This window comes from Boleophthalmus pectinirostris, unplaced genomic scaffold, assembly GCF_026225935.1.
Source record: "Boleophthalmus pectinirostris isolate CB_2022bp ecotype Guang Dong unplaced genomic scaffold, ASM2622593v1 HiC_scaffold_8, whole genome shotgun sequence".
Taxonomy (NCBI): Eukaryota; Metazoa; Chordata; class Actinopteri; order Gobiiformes; family Gobiidae; genus Boleophthalmus; species Boleophthalmus pectinirostris.
The window spans coordinates 6,742,867-6,757,105 of record NW_026571515.1 but is presented as its reverse complement, the minus strand read 5'-3'; positions in this window follow the sequence as shown (position 1 = coordinate 6,757,105).

The following is a 14,239-nucleotide window of genomic DNA, read 5'->3' as shown; positions in this document are numbered from 1 at the left end:
TGTTAATTGAACTTCCCCTAGTGTCAATTCAACTTTCCCCCAGAGTTCAATTAACTTCCTTCAGTGTTAATTGGGCACCTCCCACCCACCACTTCAAACTCCCGCAAGAGAAGACCAGTTTGAACCAGTTTTGTTTATAATTTCATGTTAAATTAACTAAAATAAAGTGTAAAAATAAATCACCTCTGTGTGTTGTTCAGCTAAATCAGGATAACTCTACAAAGTGTTATCTCTACAAAGTGTTTACAAAGTGTTTACTCTCAAAGCTTTAATATAACTCTTGATTTGGAGGTTAAACAAGAACTTTGGTCCAGTATTACTGAATTAACATTTCCAAAAATGTTAAATTAACTCTAGAACAGACTGGACTGAGAAAATGTTAAAATTTATTCTGTGAGAGTGGATTTAACACTTCACTTTTTGCTGTGTACCTTTTTTTTTTCTTTTAACAATGTAGTAGAAAAATGGGTCTTATTTAAGAGTATGTAGCTTGTGTTCTAACTGTAAAAAAAGGTATTACAATCACAACCGAACCTGGATTGCCAGTGTCTTATACAAACTTTTTTTCATTCTCAATTTATGGACAAGCCTCATGTCAAAGCTCAGACTCTCCAGAATTCCCTCCCTGAGCTGCAGAAGCTGTACTAGCACAGATTCATGATTGACTGAAGGTGCTGGGCTTTAGGTAGTGACCATTCAGATCCGAAAGAGAGGCATTTTAGATTTAAACAAACTGGATTCTACCATTGAACCTGGCAACCCAAATGAGAGAATCATGTGAGGCTCATTCTGCTTTTGGATCATCTTGAAAACCAAAACACCAAATTACAACATGAACTAGAAAAGCAGTCAGAGAGCACAGACCTCCACCAAGGACTACAGTCCCCCAATTTGGAATATGAAAGAGGATCCCATTGTCCATCCCTGAGTCAAATTTCATGGGGTTTGGTCAATAATTAACCGAGATATTGAGAAACAAAATTTTTGGCCCCATTTACCACAATGTTAACTAAAATTTCAAAGTGATCCAGCATCCAGGATTTCTTCCGGATCACCCCCAAAATGAAAACACTTCTTCCTTTTCACATTTCCAACAAATCCTGAAAATTTCATCAAAATTGTTCCATAACTTTTTGAGTTATGTTGCTAACAGACAAACAAACAAACAAACAAACAAACAAACAGACAAACAGACAAACACCAGCAAAAACATAACCTCCTTGGCGGAGGTAATAAATATAACATCATGCCCATTGTTTTTGTAATTAAGAATAAAGCATTAGAATTATTATCTGAGTTTGATATGAACATGTCTACCTCATATCTGGTCAATTTTATGGAATTTAAATCAAAATCTTACACACAGTTCATTCAAAAGTCTATATTTTGCACCTTAAAGCAACATCAGTTTTTGAATTTACAATATTTCATCACCACCTCCTGTGAAATTTCTCTTCAGTTACAGCCACTGCACCTGAAGTGTTGACAAAGTAAACTTAACGCTGGATTACTCACAAAACAAAACATAACTCCAGGTATGTTTTTGACGAGGACACGATTTAAAGGTGCACTGTGTAACTTTTTGGTTAGGGATCACCCGCTTGTTTCTATGGGGATGTCATTGCTCGGCCTGGAATGTTCCGCAGTATGACATTAAACAGTTTTACCTTATGTTTATTACATTACAGGTGGCTTTATAGCTCAAAAATAGCTAGAAAAACAAACATTCTGACTGCGAGCGGGGTCGACTCTCCACAGATCTGACCTGTAACTTGGTCTGGTTTGGTCTCCATGTAGATAGAAAGGTCTTAATGTGATACTGTGAAAAAGTTCCAGGGCAAAGCAATAACAATTACACGGAGAAAAGCTTTTGACAGACCCTCCACCAGAAAAGTTACCCAAGCCCCCAGGTTCCAAAATGGCCGCCCATTCAAGTCAATGGGCCGAGCTCAATGGTGCATGATCCCAGATTCGCCTTTAGCCCGGTGAGGTACTTCCGGTGGCTATGGGCCGACCGAGCATGTGCAGTAGTGCTCTTTCCTCTCACACACGCGAATGTGCACGACCGCACGAACGGAGCGCGGGCTCATGAATCACGTGATCGCTTTGACCAGTCAGAGCGAGAGGAGCTAGAGCGGAGCCGGAGCTGACGATTATAAAGTGTTTTTTAAGACAACTGAAGGGTTTTGAGCTGAGAAAAATGCATGATCTAAAAATAGGTAAAAATCGCCAACAAATCCGACATTTTTGAAAATTGTAGGTGCCCTGTCAGACGATCACGAGTAGTTTGTGATCACATTGCGCTCTATGAGAAAAATCTTGTCTCGGCCCATGAAATTTTTTCCGCTGAAGTTCCAGTGAGTGGCCACTACGTCAACTGGAGGCAGCTACAAGCAGCAACACCCTATCCAGTTATTTTAATAGATCCATGATAGCACCATAGGCAAAAAAAACAACCTAAATAGTTCTTCCTTCCAGATACACATCCCTCCCTTCTTACTCGTTTTCCTGTGATCCAATGCAATCCAATTTATTTCTAAAGCACATTTCATAAACAGAACAGCTTCCAAAGTGCTGCACAAATACAAATTAAACATATCCAACAGAAATATAAAATAAAGCTCTATTTAACTCCACTAGTCCTCATTAAGACAATAAAACTAGTCAAATCAAATACTGGGAAGGATAGGCGCAATACAAATGTTCGCTGCCAACTCGGGATGATTTCTTAGGCAGTCAAAGGTTTCTTTTTTCGTCCTTCCCGTGGATCAATCCTGCCCATCGCCTTCACCTTTCACTATTTTTCAATTCCGTTGGGAAGGGAAACAGATAGAACGGAGGTTTGTAGTCATCTGATTCCCTTTTGTATCTATGGAGTTCGTAAACAAATTTCTCGAGCCGTTTTCCGCTGTTAGGATCCAACAACCACACAATTAACGATGTCAAATCCCAAAACTAAAATATGACAATATCAGAGCCAGAATCAAAAGTGATATGGTTCAAAAGACTTGAAAAGATCGACTTTGTCAATAGACGCATCCCACTGGGAAAACAAACATGGCGGTTTGATGCTCACTTTTTCGGAGAATCCTTCCCAGTATGCACTGCGCAATGACCCGAAGTCCGAGATTCTTGATGTGTCTATAAGAGCAAAAATACCAATAAATAACAAATAAATAAAGAAATGACACAGAGGGCCACACAACTCTCTCATGTGGGCCGGTCCACTCAAAGCTTTAAACACAAACAATAAAATCTCAAAATCAATTCTAAGACGAACTGGAATGTGATGTTTACTGTGGTCCTGGGGTTTAGAGGTGAATAATCTGTAATAGTGTACAAAGGTCTGGGGGCTGCATCTGTGACCTGAGTCTAATCCAGGTCTTTACTGTGATCCACTTAAACCTGAAGATGTCTGCAGGCACCAGACAAAACCCGTACTACTCTATATGTGAGGGGTTAAGAAGACGGGGTGGGGGGTTAGGAGGACTTTCCATTATAGTTTACATGGAGTCTACATCTCGAAATCTCAAAAATGCTCTGTTCCACCTTGTGATGTCATGTTTGTTCAGTAGAGATTTGTTACGTCCCAAAGAGCAACATATTTAAAAGGACACAGGAGTCAAGATTTAGGTTTTAATTTCTTTCATGTATTTTTTTAAATCTAATTTTATAGTTGGTTCTTCCTTTTTAACGATTTTAAGTAAATTTAAAAACCCTCCTGTGCCTAAAAAATAATGAAAAGCAATAAAAGTAGTAGTAAAACCAACCTTGCATTTGAAGGATTTATGTCTGAGCAGCAGCAGTGAGTTGTACTTCCTGATAGAAAGCTTGGCAGCGGCGCACTGATATGTGAGAAAATAGTCCCTCCACACGCAACGATTCAATTGCGATACAAGCTTAGTTTTACTTCTAAAATGATTCTATCAACACAGGCATTCACATGGACAGTCTGGCGTAATAATAGTTTTTCTTCGGGTGTTTTGTGGAGTGGGTAAGACTGTTTTTAGTGGCAGGATAACTATGGCCATTGACATGCACTAGCCTAGCACCAGCGACCTCTGCAAATACAAGGACTGGATGGAATATTTTAAAAAAAGTGTCTCCATATGTCTCCAACACTCTGACTCACTAGGAAATGAGGTTCTATGTCCAAAATTTCGAACTGTCCCTTTAAATGCTAACACATAACCTTTTAGCGTTTAGAAAATGGTATATTTGCAACACATACAGCGTAGTAACATGTCCGAGTTTCATTTAAGTCACTCCTCCTTCAGAGCTCTATAATATCACAGCTGAGGTGCATTGCGCTCAGGAAACTGCTGCACCATCAGGTTCGTGAAGATGTAGGGAATATTACATCGGCCTATTGATTGCTTTATTGAGAGATTTAGAGAGATGGATAGAAAGACCGATAGAAAAATAGAAAGACAGACATTACATAAATATTACATGTTCTGTCCTCCCTATTACACATCTGTCAAGAAAAATGGACTCACGGCGTATGTTGAAATCCAAAAAAAAATGGACACGGAGACAGGCCAGAGACACTTTTAAAATGGAAAAACCCTCCTGAATGCCTTTAGAACAATGCGTTTGGCCGTCTCATTTTGCAGGGGAATAGTGTAGCGGCTGAAGGGAAGGCTCAGGTGTGGAAGTGAAATGTCTTATTAACTGTGGGTCTGACAGTTCTAATGGAAATACTCACACAGAAATACAGAGACTCAGACATTTAGGAGGGGAGAGGAGAAGGGGACGCACTGAATAATAGGATTCGCTTGGACAGTTTTTTATAAAGATGTGATCTGGAGAAGAAAAATGTGTGTATATATGTATGTTTGTAAGTATGTATATAAACGCATGCACGATGTACTACAAATATGGACAGCAGCTAATTTTAGTCTGATATTTTTTTTCAAAGAATAGTTTCTATTGCTCTTTTGAGATTTCTGCTTGTTTCTATGGATGTGTCTTTGCTCGGCCTGGAATATTCCGCAGTAGGACATTAAACTGCTTTACCTTACATTTATTCAATTACAGGTGGATTCATATCTCAAAAACACCAAGAAAAACAGACACTGAAAAACACAGAGCACTTTCTGTATTACCACATAACATCTCAATTTGGAACAATGTTTTCTGAACTCAACCTAAATATGCAAGATTAAACATGTGTGAATGGAACAAAACACAACTCTAGGTATGTTTGTAATGAGGAAACAACATTTTAACCTATCAGACCTTTAAATATCTCTGAAAAGACCAGTTCCTATTCATGTAATTTGGCTGATCCCTTCTCATATGATGATTATTGATTATCTGGCAAACTTTTACACCAGATGCCCCTCCTGTTGCGCTCAGGCACAATACTGAGACTGGAGTAGACCTTGTCCAAACTGGTACACAAAAACTGTACGCACATCAGACAAGATTTGAACCAGTGACCCTATGATCAGTAGCCACGCTGGCACCACCTAGTGCCTCCGCTCAGTTTCATTTCTCTCAGCGACTAGGTCAGGAATTGGAATACACTAGACGGTTTACAAGAACCCCAGTAGTGCGAATCCAGGCACCAGCCAATCAGCGAAGAGCCATACATTCTGTGTTAGCAACAATTCCCGAGATCGAGGATGTAAAACTGGAACAAAGAGAATGTTTTGTGAATTTTATCAAGGAGAAAAAGGGGACAAAAGGGAAAAGCTTAATGTACCAGTTTGTCCTGTTAGCGGCGCATTACATACATCATGACCAAATAGCAGCGATTGGTTAAATTAAAAAAGTACCCGCCTACCGTCGAGCGAACAAATCATAATGCTGAGAGGTCAGATGGTTTCCACGAAGTGAAACTGGCTGATGAATCAGGCTAACGATCACAGGGTGTATGAAAAAACAGGCTTTCTAACTGTGTCTGACCTGTGACTTGGTCTAAACTTGTTTAAAGAGATGATCAAAATACGGAAACGTGCCCATGGGACTATAAACCTGGACTAGGGGGCTTTTTTACTCTCACACACCTGGGATACTGTCCTGAGGAAGTTGGACTGCAGATGGAGCTGTCGTCCTGCCTTCCACTGGAAGACAGTGCCAAAACCTGTATAAATCAGCCGACCGGACACGTCACAGCAACATCACGTGATTACTCTGAGGAAACCGTGGGGAGCAGGTGTCACGTATAAAAACACACTCTTGGTCTGAAAAAATAACCTAATAACATAAATTATCAAAAGACCAAATTAAACTCATTGGACCTTCACTAGAATCATTTGGATAATTTCAGACTTGGAACTGACAATCTCTACTAATCTAAAGGTAAAGGTCCAGACAGCAGATTTATATAGGTTTTGGCCATTTCTGACCATTGTAAAAAAGAGAACCACATTATGGAGTTGGACAGCGCAAACATCATTGGGACAAAGGAAAACAAACACCGTTGCTGGATGAAAGAGGCAATAGAAATGCGAAAACGTGCCCACGGGACTATAAACCGGGACGAGGGGGCTTTTTTTACTCTCACACACCTGGGATACTGTCCTGAGGAAGTCGGACTGCAGATGGCGCTGTCGTCCTGCCACCACCGGTAGGAAAACGTTGCCAAAACCTGCATAAATCAGCTGACCGTAACAACATCAAGTGACCAGGAAGATCGCTAGTGAGCTGTCGAAACTGTCAGGTATGAAAACAAACTCTTGGTCTGCAAAAAGAACCCAATAACATGATTTTAGTGAAGGTGTATGGAGTTTAGAAACACAGTGGAGCTCTTTCTGTATTACCAGATATCAAAAGTTGAGAGCCTTTTCCATTTCAAAGAAGAATTCAGCCTAAATATGCAGGATTTGTGTGTTAAACATGGATGAAAAAATGTTGTAATATGGGCCCTTTAAATTCTATATATTTGTAGTATTGCCTCAGTAATCTTGGGCCTGCTCCTTTCCCTTGTAACTTAGATCAACTTTAAACAAGCAAAAGTCAAGTGTGGAAGAAAGAAGGATTAAACTGAGTCGGATTTGGCCCAGACTCGTGGAGCAGAGAAGCGTTTTCACCCCCCAAAAACTACACAAAATATCCAAATGTAATCCAGTTTTATAAGCAGATTAAAAAGCACCAAAACTGAATCCGAACAGGAAGTCCAGAGGGGAGAGAACAGGAAGTGGTGGGCGGATGGACAGGTGTGATGTCTGGCGGTTTGTTTGGCGTTAGGAGCAAAGGATTATGGGATTAGCTCTGAGGCTCTTGGTCATGTGAGCGGTTGTGGTGGACACTTCTTTAACACTGCAGGTAAAGCTTATACCTTCACACGCCACGCAAATTTTTGTAACTAAACCTGAAAGGATTTTGATTAAGAACGCGTTTTTGGACATTTCCGGACATCGAGGGCGTGTCTTAATCTATGGGAGAAGAATAAGAAGAAGATTCGGTTTGGAAATCTGATTTTTGAGTTGGATAAAAGCGGAGCGATTACGGATTACGGATGAGATGGTGGCAAAAAGGTCAGATTGGAGAGGAGATTGAAGAGAGGAACTTTGGAAAGATCAGGTGAGTTTTTGATTCTTGATCCAACATGGCGGCTTAAGTGGTTCAGAGAGGTCAGGAACTGTTGTAAAGATCAGTGGATCAGTACGCAATGTTCCAAAATTCTGTTACATATCACATTACATCACCTCCTGTTTGCGGTATTTTGGTAGTAGTAGTAGTATTTGTAGCAGAGGTGGAACATAACAAAGCAAAAGTAATAAAATACTCTACTTAAGTATATGTTTGAGGTATCTGCGCTTTACTTAACTGTTCTAGTAGAGGGTCTGTCTACAGCTTTCCTCCATGAACATGTTATTTATTTTTCTGGAATGTTTCACAGTATGGCATTAAACCTTTCTGTCTTCATGGAGACCAAACCAGACAAAGTTACAGGTCAGATCTGTGGCGAGGTGATCTCGTTCACTGTCAGAATACTTGTTTTTCTAGGTGTTTTTGAGCTATAAAACCAACTGTACTTGGATGAATGTAAGGTAAAGCTGTTTAATGTCATACTGTGGAACATTCCAGGCAGAGCAATGACATCTCCATAGAAACAAGCAGGTGACGGACCCCCCAAAAAAAGTTAGTGCACCTTTAAGTATAAATTTCAGGTATGTGTACTTTATTTAAGGATACTTTTTGCTTTTACTTCACTACATTTGAGAGCAGGTATCTGTACGTTCTACTCCACAACAATTTAAAACAGTATTTTTTTTAATCATCTGAGACCTGCTGAAAAGTCTGAGTGTTTGTTTTTAACGCATTAGTAGTTTGAGCAAACAAAAATATACAAATAGGAATGGAATTCAGCACAAATCTGCATTAAAATCAATGCATTTGAAGCTTTATTATACCTCAAATTGTGCGTGAAATACTTTTACTTTTAACTCTTTAAATACATTTTAAACTTTAATACTTTTACTTAAGTAGATCTTTTCATGAGCTACTTTTACTTTTAGTTGATTTTCTACTTCTATCACCACTGAGTTGTATAGAAATAGTAGCAGTACTATAAACAATGAAAGAACTTAATCTCGAGTACACGCCTTCCTATTTCATGTGAAAGTAGCAGTATAATGGTCATGGTTAGGTTTAGTAGTATGCGTCATTTGTAGAAGTAATAATTACACATATACGACTTGAAATTAAGTGTCTTGCCTAAGGACACAATGTCAGAAGTTGGTCTGAGCAGGAATTAATCCACTGAGCCACTGTTGTTGTTGTTGTTGTTGTAGTAGTAATAGTAACAGTCAGGGCAGTAGACGGGGGACAAAGGCATGTGTTGTCCCTGGCCCTTGGGTTTTAGGAGCCCAGAATTGGACCTGCTTTCTATTAATTTATATTAAAGGGGGGCCCATCTGAGTTTTCTTGCCCCGGGCCCCCAAATTTCTATCACCGGGCCTGGTAAAAGTACATAATTGGAGCAGGAGTTTTGATGTTACTTCTATCTGATCCTCCAAATTATAGGACTTGGTGTTTGGTGCGAAACAAGTGTCATAACTGTCATAATATATATTTAGTTTTACAGAAAGTTTACATTTTCTTTTTTATTACTTATGTTTAAACTTATGCGTCTAGTTTCTGTGAAGACTAAAATGTCTCTTCTCATTGTTATGTCTGAGTTCCTCCTCTTTGGGCTGGAGCCATTTGTCTCTCTGTCACAACACTTTGGTCTCCTTTTAGACTGTCAAACTGGAGGGAAAAAGTACCGAGTTATTCTGCTCCATGGCATGTTGAAAACAAAGTAAGAACAGGGGTAGAAATAAAAAAAAAAAAAAAAGGACATTTACAGATTCACGGGCTGAGAAAGTGCTGTCAGTCCCCAAAGACCGTCAAGAGACTATTATTACAGTATGTGATGAAAACAGAACTGATTCTCTAGACGACATATGGGACAAACCCAGGCAGAGAATAATAATATAAGCTATAAATCTGTTGTATTTTTTTACACTTACCCAGATATCAGGATGTCTAAAATGTAAGTTGTAGGTTAGAGCTTTTGTCCAACAGCTGGTTATTAGTTCAATCCATAGACTGTATAAAGAAGTGGACTGAGGGAGAGCGACATCACCCATAGTGTTCTGATCAAGTCAAACGAAGCTCACTGACACCTAAAGTTATGGGGTGAATTTGGAGTCAGTTCTATATTAGGAATTGGAATAAATTTACGGACAAAATAGCGAAATAAAAACACCATGTACTTAGATTTAGACTTAGACAAACTTTATTGATCCACAAGGGGAATTTTTTGGACACAGTAGCTCATACATCACAATAATATAATAACAAAGAGCAAAAAATATAAATAGGTGTAATAAATTCTAAATAAGTAGCAAAAAAGATACAGAGACAGATGTCAAATAAGGCATAATTATATAAATGTAAATGTACAAGTCAAAATAAAATAAAGTCAAAATAAAGTGGCCAGGCTGGTTCCACCTGGTGCCTCCACTCAATTTCATTTCTCTCCAGCACCTAGGTCAGGAATCAGAATACACTAGACAGTTTGCAAGAACTCTGGAAGTTGTAGACCGCGCACCGACCAATCAGAGAAGAGCTGTAAAGCCATGACGTCAAACTCAAGGGTCTGTCTGGGTCCCTTTTGTGGTACAGCACAACAGTAAACAAACCGGTCGAGATGGATGTAGACGAAGACAGACATTCTGTTTTGGCAACGATTCCAGAGATCGAGGTTTTAAAGCCGGAACAAAGAGAATGTTTGGTGAATTTTATCAAGGGGAAAGACGTTATTGCCCTTTTTCCTACGGGATTTGGCACATTACATATGTCACGACCAAAGAGCAGCGATTGGTTAAATAAAAAAAGGTACCCGTCTACCGTAGAGTGAACGAATCCTAATGCTGTGAGGTCAGACGGTTTCCACAAAGTGAAATCGGCTAATGAATCAGGCTAAGAGGTCACAGGAAGACAGTGCAACAGTGATATGATGATTGACAGGACATAGGGTTATCCGTTACATAAGGATGAGTTGTTGTACAGTTGTAGGGAGTATTATCTGTTACATAAAGAGTAATGAGTTGTTGTAGAGTTGGTTTATATGAGCATTTTAAGACCAAAATGAGGAGCCTGACAGCAGCAGGTATAGAGGGAGGGGTGACAATTTCTCAGTACAAAGTGTGAGACAGAGTTGATGGAGTTGGAAGCGTGCCAGTGTTCATTTATATACTAGTATAGAGTCTGTGGTTTTATATTGACATGAGAGTAGTGGCTCCATGTTTAGTTTGGTTCCTTTGTTCTATAGTCTCAGCTCTGATCAGTGCATGGTGATGTTGTTGGGTGACAGTAGTTCAGTTGGTGGAGCGTTTGTCCACTGATCTGAAGGTTAGTTGCTCGAATCCTGTTCTCTTGACATAAACATCATTGGTTGAGTGCTCAGATCCACTACCACAGGTTGGCGGTGCGATTCCAGCCTCCAAAGATAAATGTTGTCGTTTTGTCCTTGGGCAAGACACCTCCCATCAGTGTCTGTGGGTGGTACCTTAAAGTAGGAAAAAGACGTTATTAGTTTCTTTTTTCAGACCAAGAGTTTGTTTTCATACCTGACAGTTTCGACTGCTCACTAGTGATCTTCCTCAGAGTGGTCACGTGATGTTGCTGTGACGTGTTTGCTCAGCTGATTTATACAGGTTTTGGCGCTGTCTTCCTACCGGGGGAGGCTGAAAAAAGAACCTAATAACATAAATTATCGGAAGACCAAATGAACCTCATCGGACTAGGAAAAAGACGCTTTACAGAGCATTATTCGTTCCCTCCGCACTCGGTGGTCGTAAACTACTACTGTAGCCGCAGCTGCCCTGGAGCAGACTGACGGAACCGATGCTGCGAATCTGCACCATCGACCCCTCCAACCATCACTAACGCTCACGCACAACACTTTCATACTAGGCAGTGTGGGTGAAGTGCCTTGCTTAAGGACACAACAACAGTTTTTGTGACTGGCGCCCCCCTTGTGCCACCTGATTTTCCCAGCGGTCTCCCATCCAAGTACTAACCAGGCCCGGCCTTGCTGAGTTTCTGAGATCGGGGTTGGGCTTTGAAAAGCTTTGAGGCCCTTGAAAAGTGCAATATAAAAATGGGACACTTTTACCATTTGTTGTGTCCTTGGGCAAGACACTTCCCTCATCTTGTGAATGATTGGTGGTTGATGGTGGACGTGCGATGCTGTAGATCTCTGGTTTCAGTCTTCAGGGCAGCAGTGGTTTAGCGTACGACTAGATGTAGAGTGAATGGAAACTGATTTAGAACCATGTTTCTCAAACTGTGGTACCTTGACAGCTCTTCAGTTTGTAGGTTTGCCTCATTTAGCATCTATTTTATCAATTTTTTTGTCCTCCTTTGGATAATGTCTTATTCAGAACTAAAGTAGAAATGATAGTTCACTTTTTGAACTAGTTTAACGCTAGATTAGACCAGGAATAGTTCTGTTATACACTTGAGTAAATATGGTGATAGTCAAAATGGCAAATAATTTCTTTGGTTGTCCTTTGTTTGAAAAGTTTGAGAGGCACATAGAGTTTTTAAGAGGTTTGTAAAGCAAATGAATCGCATTATTACTGATTCACCCATAGGAACCTGCAGAGACACGATTGCTCTGATGTATGATCTTGTGTTTACCTCCTGATACGGAACGACAGAGAAGCGGTGTTGTCTGAGGAGTTTCTGTGTGTAAAGCCACGGCAAGTTGCATGTGCTGTACGAAAGTAGACGTGGTGAGGTGAGTGACAGGTGTGGGCGAGTGGAGCCGAGCGAAGAAGGAAACACACAGGATCCAATCAGGAAAAGAGAGATTAGACCAGAGCGACGTCACCGCACACAGGGGAGAGGCAAAGACGGAGAGAGAGGAATGGGCAGAGAAGCAGGGATAGAAAGAGGTATGGAAGCAGAGAGAGGTAATAAGCAGAGAGAGGTAAGGGGTACAAAGAAACAGGGACAGAAAGAAGCAGACGGAGAGAGGTAAGAGGAGAGAGAGCGAGCCGAGTGAAGAAGGAAACACACAGAGGCGAGGGGAAAGAGAGACAAGAGGAGAGAGAGGCAGGAGTGGAGAGAGGTAAGGAACAGAGAGAGGGAGGGGCAGATAGAGGCAGGGGTAGAGAGATAAAGGGGGAGAGAAGCAGGCATAGAAAGAGGTAAGGGATAAGGAGGCAGGGGTAGAGAGAAGTAAGAGGAGAGAGAAGCAGGGGCAGAGAGAGGAAAGGAGTAGAGCGGTAAGAAAGAGAAAGAGGTAAGGAGCAGGGAGAAGAGTGAGGCAGGGGAAGAGAGAGAGGCAAGGGGAGAGAGAGGCAGGGGCAAAAAGAGGTGAGGAACGAAGAGGCAGGGGCAGAGAGATAAAAGGGCAGAGAGGCAGGCATTGAAATAGGTAAGGAACAGAGGCAGAGAGAGGCAGGTGCATAGAGAGAGGCAGGGCCAGAGAAGCAGGGACAGAAACTCACAAAAACCGGTCGTTCACTAAGAATCCATACCATGATCACATTTTATCACTGAAAGCACAGGTTGATATTATTGCTTTGCCTGGAATGTTCCACAATACATCATTCAGCTTACCTGTGTTCATGGAGACAAGCGAGTAACAACATCAGTCACGTCAAAATGCGACTCCGTTCACTCTAAGAATACTTTGTCGGGTTTTTTGGATCAACAAAAACATCTATAATGAAATGGTAGTCTTTTACCAAACTGCAGAACATTCCTGGCAAAGCAATATGACGACATTAGCGCTGTTTGTGTTTGTAGAGCTTTCATCCCCTGATCTAATGGTCGGCTGGTGGTTCAAATCCCGCTCCTGGCTTTAAACACTGTCACGGTCAAGGTCAAGGTTTATTTATAAAGCATGTTTAAAATACAGTGCTGAACAAATTTAAAATGACGAAAAAGCATAATAAGAGTAATTAAATGCAATAAATACAACAATGTCATAAAAAAACAAGCTGGTAGAGCGGTCAGATCTACCCACACGTTGATGGTTTGATCCCATTTCCCACAGGTGAACACTGATGTTGTGTCCTAGGGCAAGACACTGCCCTACAACGGTAAAAGACCTTAACTAGTCAGAGCATGAAACTGAGAAAAAAGACTTCAAAGCCGTGGTTTCTCGTATGGTTTTGGACGTTACAGTTGTTATATTTTCATGTTAAAACTATCAAATTGACTCACAGTATTTATTCATATGATAAAAAAAAAGCTCTCAAATATCTATCAAACATCTCCAAAATAATATCATCCCATTTTTGACCGAACATGATGTCACGGTGTTCTGCCTTTGTAGGACAGCATAGTGTTTGGATTTCACCAGTGTATGAATAGATGTTTACTGCCGTTCCTTTATGTAGCATTCTGAGCGTCTTGAAGGTTAAAAAAAAGAAAAAAAGCATTCTGTAAAAATTTTAAAAAGTCAAAAACATCTCCATGGAGACAAGAAAGTGTCTGACCCCCCACCAGAAAAGCAGTCCACCTTGTTGCTTCTGAAATAATATCTATACGGTTTAATCAAATAAGCAAAGCGCAGGTTCAGACTAAAGACGCAACAATATGAATAGTGGTAAGAGGCCAAGTCGACAAATGTTTACTGCAAGGACAGATCAGTACAATATATTTTGCTCATAGCCTGTTTGATATTTTATATACGGGCTTTTACAAACTTGGAAAATAAGGTTAACATATTTGGATCGGCTCTGTGCGTTTTTTATGTGTTTGAGAAAAGAAATACGTT